Source organism: Apium graveolens, chromosome 8 (assembly GCF_009905375.1).
Source record: "Apium graveolens cultivar Ventura chromosome 8, ASM990537v1, whole genome shotgun sequence".
NCBI lineage: Eukaryota > Viridiplantae > Streptophyta > Magnoliopsida > Apiales > Apiaceae > Apium > Apium graveolens.
In genome coordinates, this window is record NC_133654.1 from 254,272,971 (window position 1) to 254,285,475 (window position 12,505).

Genomic DNA, 12,505 nt, shown 5'->3' on the forward strand with positions numbered 1-12,505 from the left:
CTAACTTACTTACCAACCTTGAAAAGGTGGATTCATCTAGTGGCTTAGTAAAGATATCTGCAAGCTGCTTCTTACTTGGAACAAAATGTAGTTCCACAGTACCATTCATTACATGTTCCCTTATGAAGTGGTACTTGATGTCTATATGCTTTGTCCTTGAATGTTGTACTGGATTTTCAGTGATGGCAATTGTACTTGTGTTATCACAGAAAATGGAAATCCTTTCAACTTGCAAACCATAGTCTAGCAATTGATTTTTATCCATAAAATTTGTGCACAACAACTCCCAGCAGCAATATATTCAGCTTCAGTTATTGAGGTAGAAACTGAATTTTGCTTTTTACTGAACCAGGACACAAGCTTGTTTCCTAGAAATTGACAGGTTCCTATTGTACTTTTTCTATCAATTCTACAACCTGCATAATCTGCATCTGAATAACCAGTTAGATCAAAACCAGAATCTCTAGGGTACCAAATGCCAAGTTTTGGTGTTCCCTTGAGATATCTGAAAATTCTCTTAATAGCTATCAAGTGAGATTCTCTAGGATCAGCCTGAAATCTAGCACATAAATATGTAGCAAACATTATATCTGGCCTACTAGCTGTTAAGTACAAAAGTGAGCCAACCATGCCCCTATAACTTGAAATATCCACAGACTTTTCAGTATTGTTTAATTCAAACTTAGATGCAGTAGCCATGGGATTTTTTTCAGATGTGCAATCCACTAGATCAAACTTCTTTAAAAGATCAAAAATATATTTAGTTTGACTAATGAATATTCCATCACTAACTTGCTTAACTTGCAAACCATGAAAATAAGTTAGTTCTCCCATCATACTCATTTCATACTTACTATGCATCAATTTGGCAAACTTTTTGCAAAGTTTCTCATCTGTAGAGCCAAAAATAATATCATCTACATAAATTTGAACAAGTATACTAGAGCCATTAACATTTCTAAAGAATAAAGTTTTATCTACAGTACCTCTTGTGAAATGATTTTCCAAAAGAAACTTTGATAAAGTGTCATACCAGGCTCTAGGTGCTTGCTTCAGTCCATAAAGTGCTTTCAAAAGATAATAGACATGTTCTGGGAAATTTGGATCTTCAAAACCAGGAGGTTGACTGACATAGACTTCCTCCTCCAAATCTCCATTCAGAAAGGCACTTTTGACATCCATTTGATAGACTTTGAAATTGGCATGGGCTGCATAGGCTAAGAAGATTCTGATGGCTTCAAGTCTTGCAACAGGAGCAAATGTTTCATCAAAATCTATTCCTTCTTGTTGACAGTAGCCCTTAGCAACCAATCTAGCTTTGTTCCTGACTACTATGCCATTTTCATCCATCTTGTTTCTGAATACCCATTTGGTGTCTATTAGATTCTTTCATTTAGGCTTGGGCACCAGCTTCCATACATTATTCCTTTCAAATTGGTTTAGCTCCTCCTGCATAGCTAAAATCCAATCAGGATCCAACAAAGCTTCTTCTACCTTCTTTGGTTCTTCTTTGGAAAGAAAGCTGTTGTATAAACATTCTTCTTGAGTTGCTCTACTGGATTAAACTCTAGAAGAAACATCACCAATAATAAGCTCAAAGGGGTGATCTTTTGTCCATTTCCTTTGTTGAGCTAGATTAGCTCTAGATGAAGAGGCCTCATTGTTGTCTTGATGTGTGATTGAGTTTTGATTGTTAGAAACTCCCCCTGAGTTTTTGGATCTTTGATTTGAGAAAGGGGAGCTTTCTGTAGGTGATTTATCTTGACTTCCTGCTCCTTTTGATAACCCGACGGATGGTGAATTTTGAGTACCGACGGATGAAGCTGGTTGTCTCCCGACGGATAACGCAGATTGCCTCCCGACGGATGAAGCATTATGCAACTCGACAGATGTTGAGTTTTGTGCTTCATTGGTAGTAGATTTTTCTGCATTATCCTTAGATACAGTTTCTTGATCACTTTCATCATCACTATCATCACTAACCATCTCCACATTGTCGAATTTGAGGCTCTCATGGTAATCTCCATCTTTCAGTCCTTCAATCTTTTTATCATCAAACACAACATGTATTGATTCCACAACAATGTTGGTTCTTAGATTGTAGACTCTATATGCTTTACCAACAGCATATCCAACAAAAATTTCTTCATATGCTTTAGACATGAAGAAAATTTAGAGTTGGTTTCTTGTTCTTGAATAATTGATAGGGAGTCATGCATCTTGCTTGATTAACCAGAGAAATATTCTGAGTGTAGCATGCAGTATTAACAGCTTCAGCCCATAAATATGTTGGCAGTTTAGATTCATCAAGCACTGTCCTTGCAGCTTTAATAAGTGATCTGTTCTTTCTTTCCACTACTCAATTCTGTTGTGGAGTTCTTGCTGCTGAAAATTCATGCAGAATCCCATTTTCCTCACAAAATACTCTCATGACAGAATTCTTGAACTCAGTTCCATTGTCACTCCTGATTCTTCTAACCTTGAAATCAGGATGATTATTGACTTGCCTTATGTGATTGATGATGATTTCACTAGCCTCATTTTAGACTTTAGGAAATATGTCCAAGATAACTTTGAGAAATCATCTACAATTACTAGGCAAAATCTTTTCCTTGAGATAGACAACACATTGACTGGTCCAAACAAATCCATGTGTAGCAGTTGCAAAGGTTCTTCAATTATTGAATCAAGTTTCTTCCTAAATGATGCTTTAATCTGCTTCCCTTTTTGGCAGGCATCACACAGTCCATCCTTAGAAAACTCCACTAGAGGAATGCCTCTAACCAGTTCTTTCTTTACTAGTTCATTCATGGTCTTGAAGTTTAAATGGGATAGCTTCTTGTGCCATAGCCAACTTTCATCCTGACTTGTTTACTGAGAAGACAAGTAACAGATTCTGCATTAGATGAGTTGAAATCAGCTAGGTACACATTTCCTTTTCTCACACCAGTGAGAACCACTTTGTTGCTTCTTTTATTAGTCACAACACAGGCTTCTGAGTTGAAGGTTACTGAATTGCCTTTATCATAAAGCTGGCTGATACTCAACAGATTATGTTTGAGACCATCCACTAAAGCAACCTCCTCAATGATGACATTTTCCTTTGAAATCTAGCCATATCCCACAGTATAACCCTTGCTGTCATCTCCAAAAGTAATACCTGGGCCAGCTTTCTCCTTAAACTCTGTGAGCAGGGTAGAATCACCAGTCATGTGTCTTGAACAACCACTATCCAAGTACCAAAGATTCTTTCTATTTCCCTGCACACATCAAAATCAAATCAAGTTGATTTTGGTACCCAAGTTTATTTGGGTCCTGCCTTGTTAGCTTTCTTTTTCTGTTTCTTAGGCTTTATTTCATTTGACTTGGGAATTTCAGATTCATCCTTAGGCATTTGAGTTGGGCCTTTGAAACCATTCAATGCAACAAAATTATCATGCATATTATGACTAACAGGAAATGTCATGTTATGTGTAAACATGTTATTCCAGTAAGGCATGCTAAATGACATTTGTGGCATACTATATGCAGCATAATAAGGATTAGGTGCAAATGGCATATTAGCAAACTGTGCATTCATGTTCTGTGTAGACATAGCATTAACAGGCATGAGAGGCATGGCATTCATGTTAGGAAAGTGAGGTGGTACAAATATGGAAGTAGGCATGGCAGATTTGCAATTAACAGACAAATGATTTACACTACCACACTTAACACAGATTTTTCTAGGAGCATATTTATCAGGTGTGTAGTTATTGTGTTTGTTAATCCCTACTTTACCATTTCTATTATTTTTCTTTTTAGCCTCTGTTTTTACCTCAATCTTTTCAAGTCTGTCACTTAACTGTTTGACAGTCATGTGACCAATATTAGCCTTTTTTCCTTTTTTAACTTGACTCGATTCTCCTGAAAAAAAGTTCTTGGAAACAGATCCATACTTTTCATTTAACTTAACAAGTTTGGCTTTACTGATAGGCTTGCTTACAGCCGACGGATGAGGATTTTCATCAGTCGACAGATAACACTTTTTGTTATCCGACGGATGATCCTCATCATCCGTCGAGTCTATATTTGTTAGCATTCCATCCACCAAACTTGGTTCTAGTTTTACTTTGTTCTTTTTCCAGGCTTCATCACAGAAAGACTCAATTCCTTGAACTTTGGTGATTTGAGCATGGACATCCCTAGATGCTTTCCATGCCTTAATCACCTCCTGTTCACGCTCGACCTGCTTCTTCAAAATTTCTTCTTTCTTCAAGGACTCAGTTAATTCCTCCTTGGCAATCTTACACTCAATTCTTAGCTTCTCAAAATCAATGAACTGAGACTCAAGCACATTATTTCTCTCACTCAAAAACAAATTGTTTTCTTTGATTTTAGCATTTTCTTTAGTAAGAAACTTAAGTGTAACATGCAAATGATATAACTCTGTAGACATTCATTTATAGCATCATTACACTCAGCTTTAGATAAATATGCAAGGTTTGTGGTAATTACCTGATTACTTGAAGAACTTGTTTCTGTTTCATCAGACTTGGCCATTAGGGCTAGATTAACATAGCTGACATCTTCATCTTCATCCAGACCATCTGCTGCCCATTCATTTTCTTGTGTTATGAAAGCCCTTTCCTTTTATTTGAGCAGTTCAAAGTATTTTTGCTTATAATCTATAGGATCAAACTTTTTCTTGCTGGAATCTGACTTTCTACACTCATTGGCAAAATGCCCTGCCAAGCTGTTAGTCCCTTAACAATATGACAAGAATTACAGAAGGGGGGTTGAATGGAATTCTTGAAACTTTTTCTTGAAATAAAATGTTCTAACTCAAATATAAATATAAGTGTATTGATTAGCACAATGCGGAATAAAAACTTAAGTGAATCAAAACACAAGTAATTAAAAAAACAAGAGTCTTTAAAAACTTTCTGGTGGATATGAATGTTTCCACCAGAGATATATATTATATATCGAGAGAACCCTGTATGCAAGAATGCTCACAACTGCTTACAAATATTAAACTGCTGAGAATAAAGAGAAATGCTAATAATTCTGCTTACAAATGTTTCTCTTGTTGTGTTCCCAGATGTATATTTCTATTTGCTACTTCTTGGTTTATATATTACCAAGATTACAAAGTCAAAAGACAGGATCATCATAAAAACCATCGAGTCTAATACTTTGCTACTTTGTTCTCTATTACCCAGTTAATAGGCTTCCTCATTCTATTTGCATACACTTCGACGCATGTGACTATGTTGTCACTATCAACGGATATTTGAATTCTTTATCCATTGAGTATATGATCATCCGTCGAGTTTATGATCATCCGTTGATGCCTTTGTTGATCATCTGTCGACTGCTATATTGATCATCCGTTGATAGCCATTTAATCATCCATCGATGGCTTTGTTAATCATCCGTCGGTAGCTATTTTGGCACTTGACTTCATTTTATTTATGCAGAATTACAAGACATCATCTATGTACAATTAATCAACATATTCTGCATATCTAGTTAAAGTCAACATGACTTATATGCTACTACAGACTCTATACAAAGGTGTATGCAGAAATGTGCTACAGACTCATTATTACATAAGCTACTCACTCGATGGATAACAGGTCATCATTTGTCGGGACTATATGAGTTATCCGTCGGGACTATAATTCTTATCTGTCGAGTGCTACATTTTTTTCACTAAGTAAAATCTACTAAGGTGTTTTGTTCAAGTAATCATCAAGTACACAACATATACACAACAATCTCCCCCAATTTATGTCTACTGGAATTGTAGCCATAAATTAAGAGATACTTGATGATAACAAAACACCCTAAACATATAACTTTAAGAGAAAGTAGATATTACTGAAAAGTGCTTCAATTAACAAAATGTACAAAGTTTGGCTCACAGTCATTTTCAAGATGCTCCTCTAGCCTGAGCAGATTTATCTAGTTCCTTGAAGGTCTGGATCTTCTTCCAAGCTTTTTGTTATTTTCTTCAATCTGATTTTGGAGCTGCCTGTGGAATTCTAGTTTATCAGATTCTGAGAGATTTAGCTTTCCTTGCATTTTCAAAAGAGTCTCATTGCTAGAGATGCTCAATTGGTCTTCTAATCTGATGAATCTTCTCACACCTTTGTCATCTATAAACTCCATCAGCCAGTAGGGCCTTATATGCACTCTTCTCCCTGTGTAAGGGATGATTAGAGTCTTTGGGAGTGCATCTTTAGCTCTAACACTCTTTAGTTCTTCAATCTTCTTCAATACTAGTCTTCTTGCAGTGACATTGAACCCAAAGTTCTTCTTGAAGGATGAGTAAACTTTAATCAGTACAGCTTGGCTCTCTTGAAGAATCCTGTGAAGTGGCCACTGAAACTCCTTTCCTCCTTTGTACTTGAACACTAACCTTTCAGGTAGGTTTCTGTATGCATCAATACCTCTTACTTCATCTAGTTCATCCAGATAGAGATTTGGATCAGAAAATTCTTTGATGTCACACAAGTACAGATAGTCTCCCCTATTGACTTTGGGCTGAGCTTTGACTATAGATTTGGATTTGAGAGGAGACAGCTTCACTTTCTTGACTGCTCTTGACTTTGTCCTTTTTGGCTTGCTAAGGATTGGTAGATTGAAGTCTGGAATTGGCATGTTCTCCCATTCTATTGGCTCATCCTTGGGCACAATAGGTTCACCATGAATATTCCTGTAGGGATCCACACCCTTATGTCTTTAAATACCACAGATGGCTTTGTTGCTTGAGTTGTAGCTGGTGTGGATTCCTTAGGAAATTGATCTTCCAATTCCTTGTCAACAATATCCAGTCTCCTTTTAGTTCTTTTAGCCAATTCTTTCTTTCTTGAAGATTTCTTCTGTTCTTCAACTTGCTTCCTTGATTCAGTAGCTTCAGATGGTTGAGAGGGAATTTGTTGTGATGAATTTACAGCATGTAGCTTGGCCAAGATAGCAATCTGCTCACTCTTTTGTTTAGCCTTTTTAGCATCTAGAGCTGCCTGCTTCTTTTCTTGCTTCAATCTAGCTTTTTCTTCTCTCTTTGCTTGAGCAAATTGAGGATGTCCAGCCACCACACAAATTTCTTTTCCATTCCTGAAAATCTTAGCAATCCTCCTTTTAGAAGCTGAATCAGCTGGATCTTTATAGAAGGCAATTGATCTTGATAGAAGCTTCTTCTTATCAGGCTTGGGTGTCTCATACACAGTGTCCAAGGGGTTCTTCAAAGATGATTTTGAGTAGTTTGCCCTTGGTTTAAGAATCATTTCAGCCTTTGGAGACTTGATGCAGGAAGATTGTCCTCTTTCCAGATAGTTCATGCTCATCTCATTCACACTAATTTGCTTGACTTGAGAGTGATGGATGGCTGACTTAACTGGCTCCTTGACAAGTTCAAACTTCTTCTGTATATCCTCATCAATCTTCTCCCAGTTGACCAAACTCAACTTTTCTTTCTCAGCAACTTTCAAGTTGGCTGCTGCTGCTTGAATCAGATCTATACCATCTGTGACTGGTGGCTTTGAGATAGTAATTGAAGGCACAATTACTTTACTGATTTGTATCTGAAGCTTCTCCCCCTCACTTGGTCCTTTCTCCCCCTTTTTGTTATCATCAAGTTGAGCTGTGGAGGGGGTTTGAGCTGCCACCAGTTTTTGAAGTAGATTAGTCTGTTGGGCTTGATGGAGATGAATGGCAGTCAAAGATGCTTCCATGGCTGACATTCTTGTATCCAAGGCATCTATCTTGGTTGACAGATCAGAATTTTTCCTTAATTACCTCTTGATGTCAAGTATTGTAGCTTCTGGAAGTTTAGAATCTGTCATGTCTGAAATATCCTTCTTCATCTCCTCAATATCACCATTCATAGAATCCACATCTCTAGCATAATGGAGGCCTTGTATTTGTTGAAGTTGCAGCGAGGCAAGATGTGTCTGAAGGAGCTTCTTGGTGCTTGCATTGGTAGTGGTTTGAAGAGCAGTATTTGTCTGATTGATTAACTGGATCAGGGTTGTCTTGAAGTAATGCTCATCACAATTCTTTGATAATGCCCATGATGGCATACCTGACCTTGAGCTTGAGCCTACTTCTCCTCCTATGTCCATTGCTTCATCTTCACTATCCCCACTCCCATCTCCAAAGAAATCAGCTGAACCCCCAGTCTCATAGTCCACATCACCAGCTGTAGAAGGTAAAGCTGTGATGGCATCCTTAGCCCTTTGCATAGACTGGGTGGTATGCACCAGATTGAGCATCCTTTCTGTATTGTCATTGCCCTGTTCAGCTAGAATTTGATAAGCTGGAACATGGTGAGTAAATGCTTCAGCATCAAGGGAAGTAGAATCTATAACAGCTTTAGGATGCTGAGATAGTCCTTCCCTGTCCGCATCCTGGACATTCATTGACTCACTAGCAATGACATCCATCCTTATTGCTCCAGTACCTGCATTTCTCTCATTTTCTCTCTTTTGTTGCATCAGGGTCTCACCCTGGTTTCCCACCCTCACACCTGTTAGGTCCCAATATGTTTGTAGGAGGGGGGGGTGAATACAAACTATACCGTTTAATCGAATAAAATGCAGAATAAAAAAGTGAAACAAAATTCAAGTTAAATAAAACTATTATTAAACTTGAAAGGTGTTACAACAACGGTATCATTTACAAGGGATTAATCTCAAATAAATTATTCCAAATCTAGAATAAATTCGACATGAACTTTTTCTATTTTTGAAATAAAAAAGATCAAATGCTAAAAGCAATTTGAGATTAAGTTATAGGGATTTTGATCCGCTGGATAGTTACACAAGAACAAGAGAAGGATTTCTAGTGGTTTAGATTTAACAGTAAATACTAGAAATTAATGACCTGAGAAATTACAATAAGTTCTCTGCTTTTGTTCTGTGTTCTTCAGTTGGTTTGATATTCAATGCTACTGTTAACAATCAGCTTATGTTGTTTTTTATATTCAATCAACCCACTTGATTTAATTGGCAAGACAATCCGTTGAGCTCAGCAAGACAATCCCAACAGCTGGTAGAACTTTCGGTAGGACTATTGATTGTACTAGCAAGACAATCACCATAGCTGGTAAGACTTCTAGTAAGACCATTTAAATGAACTGGCATGACTTTCGGTATGACTATTGATTGTCATACCGACTATCATACTAATACAAAAGATTGTCTTGCTGAATTAATTTTGAATTTAAATTCAAAATCAATTCTGAAAAACCATAATAATAATTCAGAATTAATTAATCAATTAATCCAATTAATTAATAAATTAATCTTTGCATATATAATTTATTTTCTTAATTAAATTATATGACTTAATTAATTAATAGAAAATTAATACTATTCTTGAACAGCAACCACTCTTCTGACAATCTTCTGAAAATCATAAATCCATTTCACCACTTCAATGTTGACACTCGATGTACTGTCTGGTTCATGAATGACTAACTTCTGTGATGTTTCTTCATGTCTTGATTTTCTTCAAATTAAATCCTTGTAATTAATTGATACCCTGACGAGATCTCTGTCACTTGATTAAATCCACAATACTGATTTATATCACTGAGGCTTGATCAATTTCTTGAACTTCTTCCAGTAAAGTAATTTCTAAAGCTGTAGATGAACATTGATACTGAATCCTTTGACAGATGTTACTTGGAGAGATCTCTTTGACTGTGGATCTACTATTTACTTATTACATTCTTATTTGAGTTGAGTTAAATCCTCGAATAAACAAATAGGCTATGACATATGCCATTCAATTTCCCCCTATTTGTTTGTTAGACAATAACAACAAATACCTAGAGGATAACTCAACTAACAAATAAGAAAAATATATAAATAGAAATGCAAAGTAAATAGCAGAAAAGTTCTGGATTATATTTAACATTTTCCAGATTCCAAAAGAAATTTACAAGTGAATACAAGATAGATGTTCCTCTAGACTGAACATATGACTACATTTGTCTATCTTGATTCATAAAGCTCTAAGCATATTACATTAAGTTTTGAGCTAATTGAATTCAGTTATCTTCCCTTCCGAATTCACCTTCTTCCAAATCTTGAAGCAACTCCTTGTCAAAGACACGATCCTTTTCTGAAGTAAAGCTGGCTGGTCTGACTGGTTGAACTCCAACCGACTTTAGCTTATTCTTGAACTGATTGTACCTTTTAATATTCTTTTCACAATAAGCTTTAATCAGATCAGCAGCTTGAGTTTTCAACATGGATGAGTATCCGGCAGTTCTTAAGTGATGTTCCATCCAGACAAGATGCTTAGCAGAGTAATCTTTAAGAGATTGTGCATCGAGATGGCAAATTTGAAGATAGAGAGACTTAAAGAATCTTACCTGATGAGGGTTATTGACCACTTGAGGACTAGCCCTGCTGGAAAACTCTTTGAGCCTTTCTCGAAGAACTTCATTCAATTCTGAGCTTCTTTTTAATTTGTTGAGTAGAACCCAAATCTCAGATAAAGAACGATTCTCAAACAAGTGAAGTGATACTTTGAAAGATCCTTCATTATGACAATATACAAAGATGCTCATTTCATTTAAAGATCTGTCAAAGGCAGCTGTGATCCTTGAGACTTCAGTCTTGATAGCATTCATGTACACGTCATTATTTGGATTAGAGATTTCCAGCTTGTCAAGAAGGTGTAGAAACTGCCTATCATTGTTTGTGCTCAGCTGAGGCATATCAAGTACTCTCCTAGCTTCATCCCATTTTTCACCAATCTTCAGTTTGACATCTCTTCTCCTTTCTTTAGCTTTAATGTCATGAAGACGTTGCTTTTCAAGAGTTTCTGTTTGTTGAATGTCTTTCCTCATATCAATGATCTGGGATATCTTTTTAAGTTCAGCTTCTTTTCTCTTCAACTCTGACTGCTGCTGCTGAAACTCTTTCTCAAAAACAGGATCCACTTGAGCTTCCTCTTCCCAGTCTTCAAAATTACTTTCCTCCTCAGCTTCAAAGAAACCATCTTTATCTTTCAATACTGGTTCAGTGGGAATGTCAAAAATATCAAAGTCATCCTGTTCTCCACTATAGTAGACATCATCAGCCTTCCTTGTGTCTCCAGCAGAAGAATCTTTTTCTTTACCCTTTCCAAAGCTCCCTCCTTGCTTCTCCCCCTTAGTTGAGGAATCCTCTACAGATTTTCCTTTAGACCCTCCCTGACCTCCATTACCTCCAGAGCCTGAGCCTCCACCAGACGGCCCTTCAAAGAAATTTCTTTGCTCTTCATTAGGGCAGTGAGAATTTTTAATCATAAAATACAAGTGCTTCATCCCTTCATTGAGATGTTCCATACCCGTCTCTATCTTTAGGAATCTGGAGGAGTCCAGTGAATAGTTCATTTCAACCAGGTCTTCAAGAAAATTCATTCTAGTATGAAGAGAGCAGAAGTTTGCAATATCGTCTGCTGATAAAGTTGGAGATTCCTGAATGGAATTAAGCTTTGGTATCACAGAGGTCTTGAAATCTGAGATATCATTCCTAATAAATGCCAACTGATTGTTGACAGAGGTGGAAGAAGAAGACCGTTCAACCACTTGTGCTTTGAATGTTTAAGCCTCAGCCTGACTTTTTGCAAGTTGTTCTTTCAGAGCAGCAATTTGAGCTAACAGATTTTCAGTGTTTGTGTCTGTGTGTGCGCTCACCTGAATATCTCTCCTGTTTGGTTCACTCAACTCATGTGCTTGTGTTTCTCTCAATATAAGTGCTCGTGAGGAGCCATCCTGTAGCTGGTCTTCTGTACCTGCAATTGAAATCACCCTAGCCTCTTCAAGAGAGGTCAGTGGTGGTGCAATGGGAATTCGCGAGTCCCGATCCTCAGTCAAATCTATCTTTTCATGTGAAATAGATGTCTGAATTGCTTCAGGAAAAGATTGACCGAGTTGCCCTCCACTTTCTCCAGATAAATCTGCGAGTGGAGAATCCCGTGAGGGAGCCAGAGGTGTTGGATCTGGGAGGGGAGAAAATGACTCTATTAAAGGTGGCTGAGAGTCAGATTTTCCCTTAGAAGCATGTGACTGCTCTTCTGCCGTAACTATGGTAGGCACTGTAACCGACTCAATGTGCACTCCTCTCTCTATGTCCTGAGTATCATCTATTGGTCTGTATGCTTCCATTGTGAGTAATGGAAGTGTGCTTGAATCAGTACAAGATTTCATGGCCCTATGGCGAATTTCAATAGATTCATCCTGTTGAGAGAATGTCTCTAGTAACTGTTCATTGGCCATATCAAAGTCCATGTCCTGTTGGGAGGACACGGATGGGCTTTCAGATGCCTCAGTAAGTGTTTTTCTTTTCTTGGGAGGAGGCAAAGCTGAGGATTCATTCATATCCAATAACATACTACTTCCTACTAACCTTCTCGATAACATTTAAGACAGTGGGGGAGAGGTTGAGACAGGTTGAGACTCTGTGTTTGGCTCTATGACCTGGGATTGAAGCTGCGGTTCTACAACTTCATGGTCAGCCCT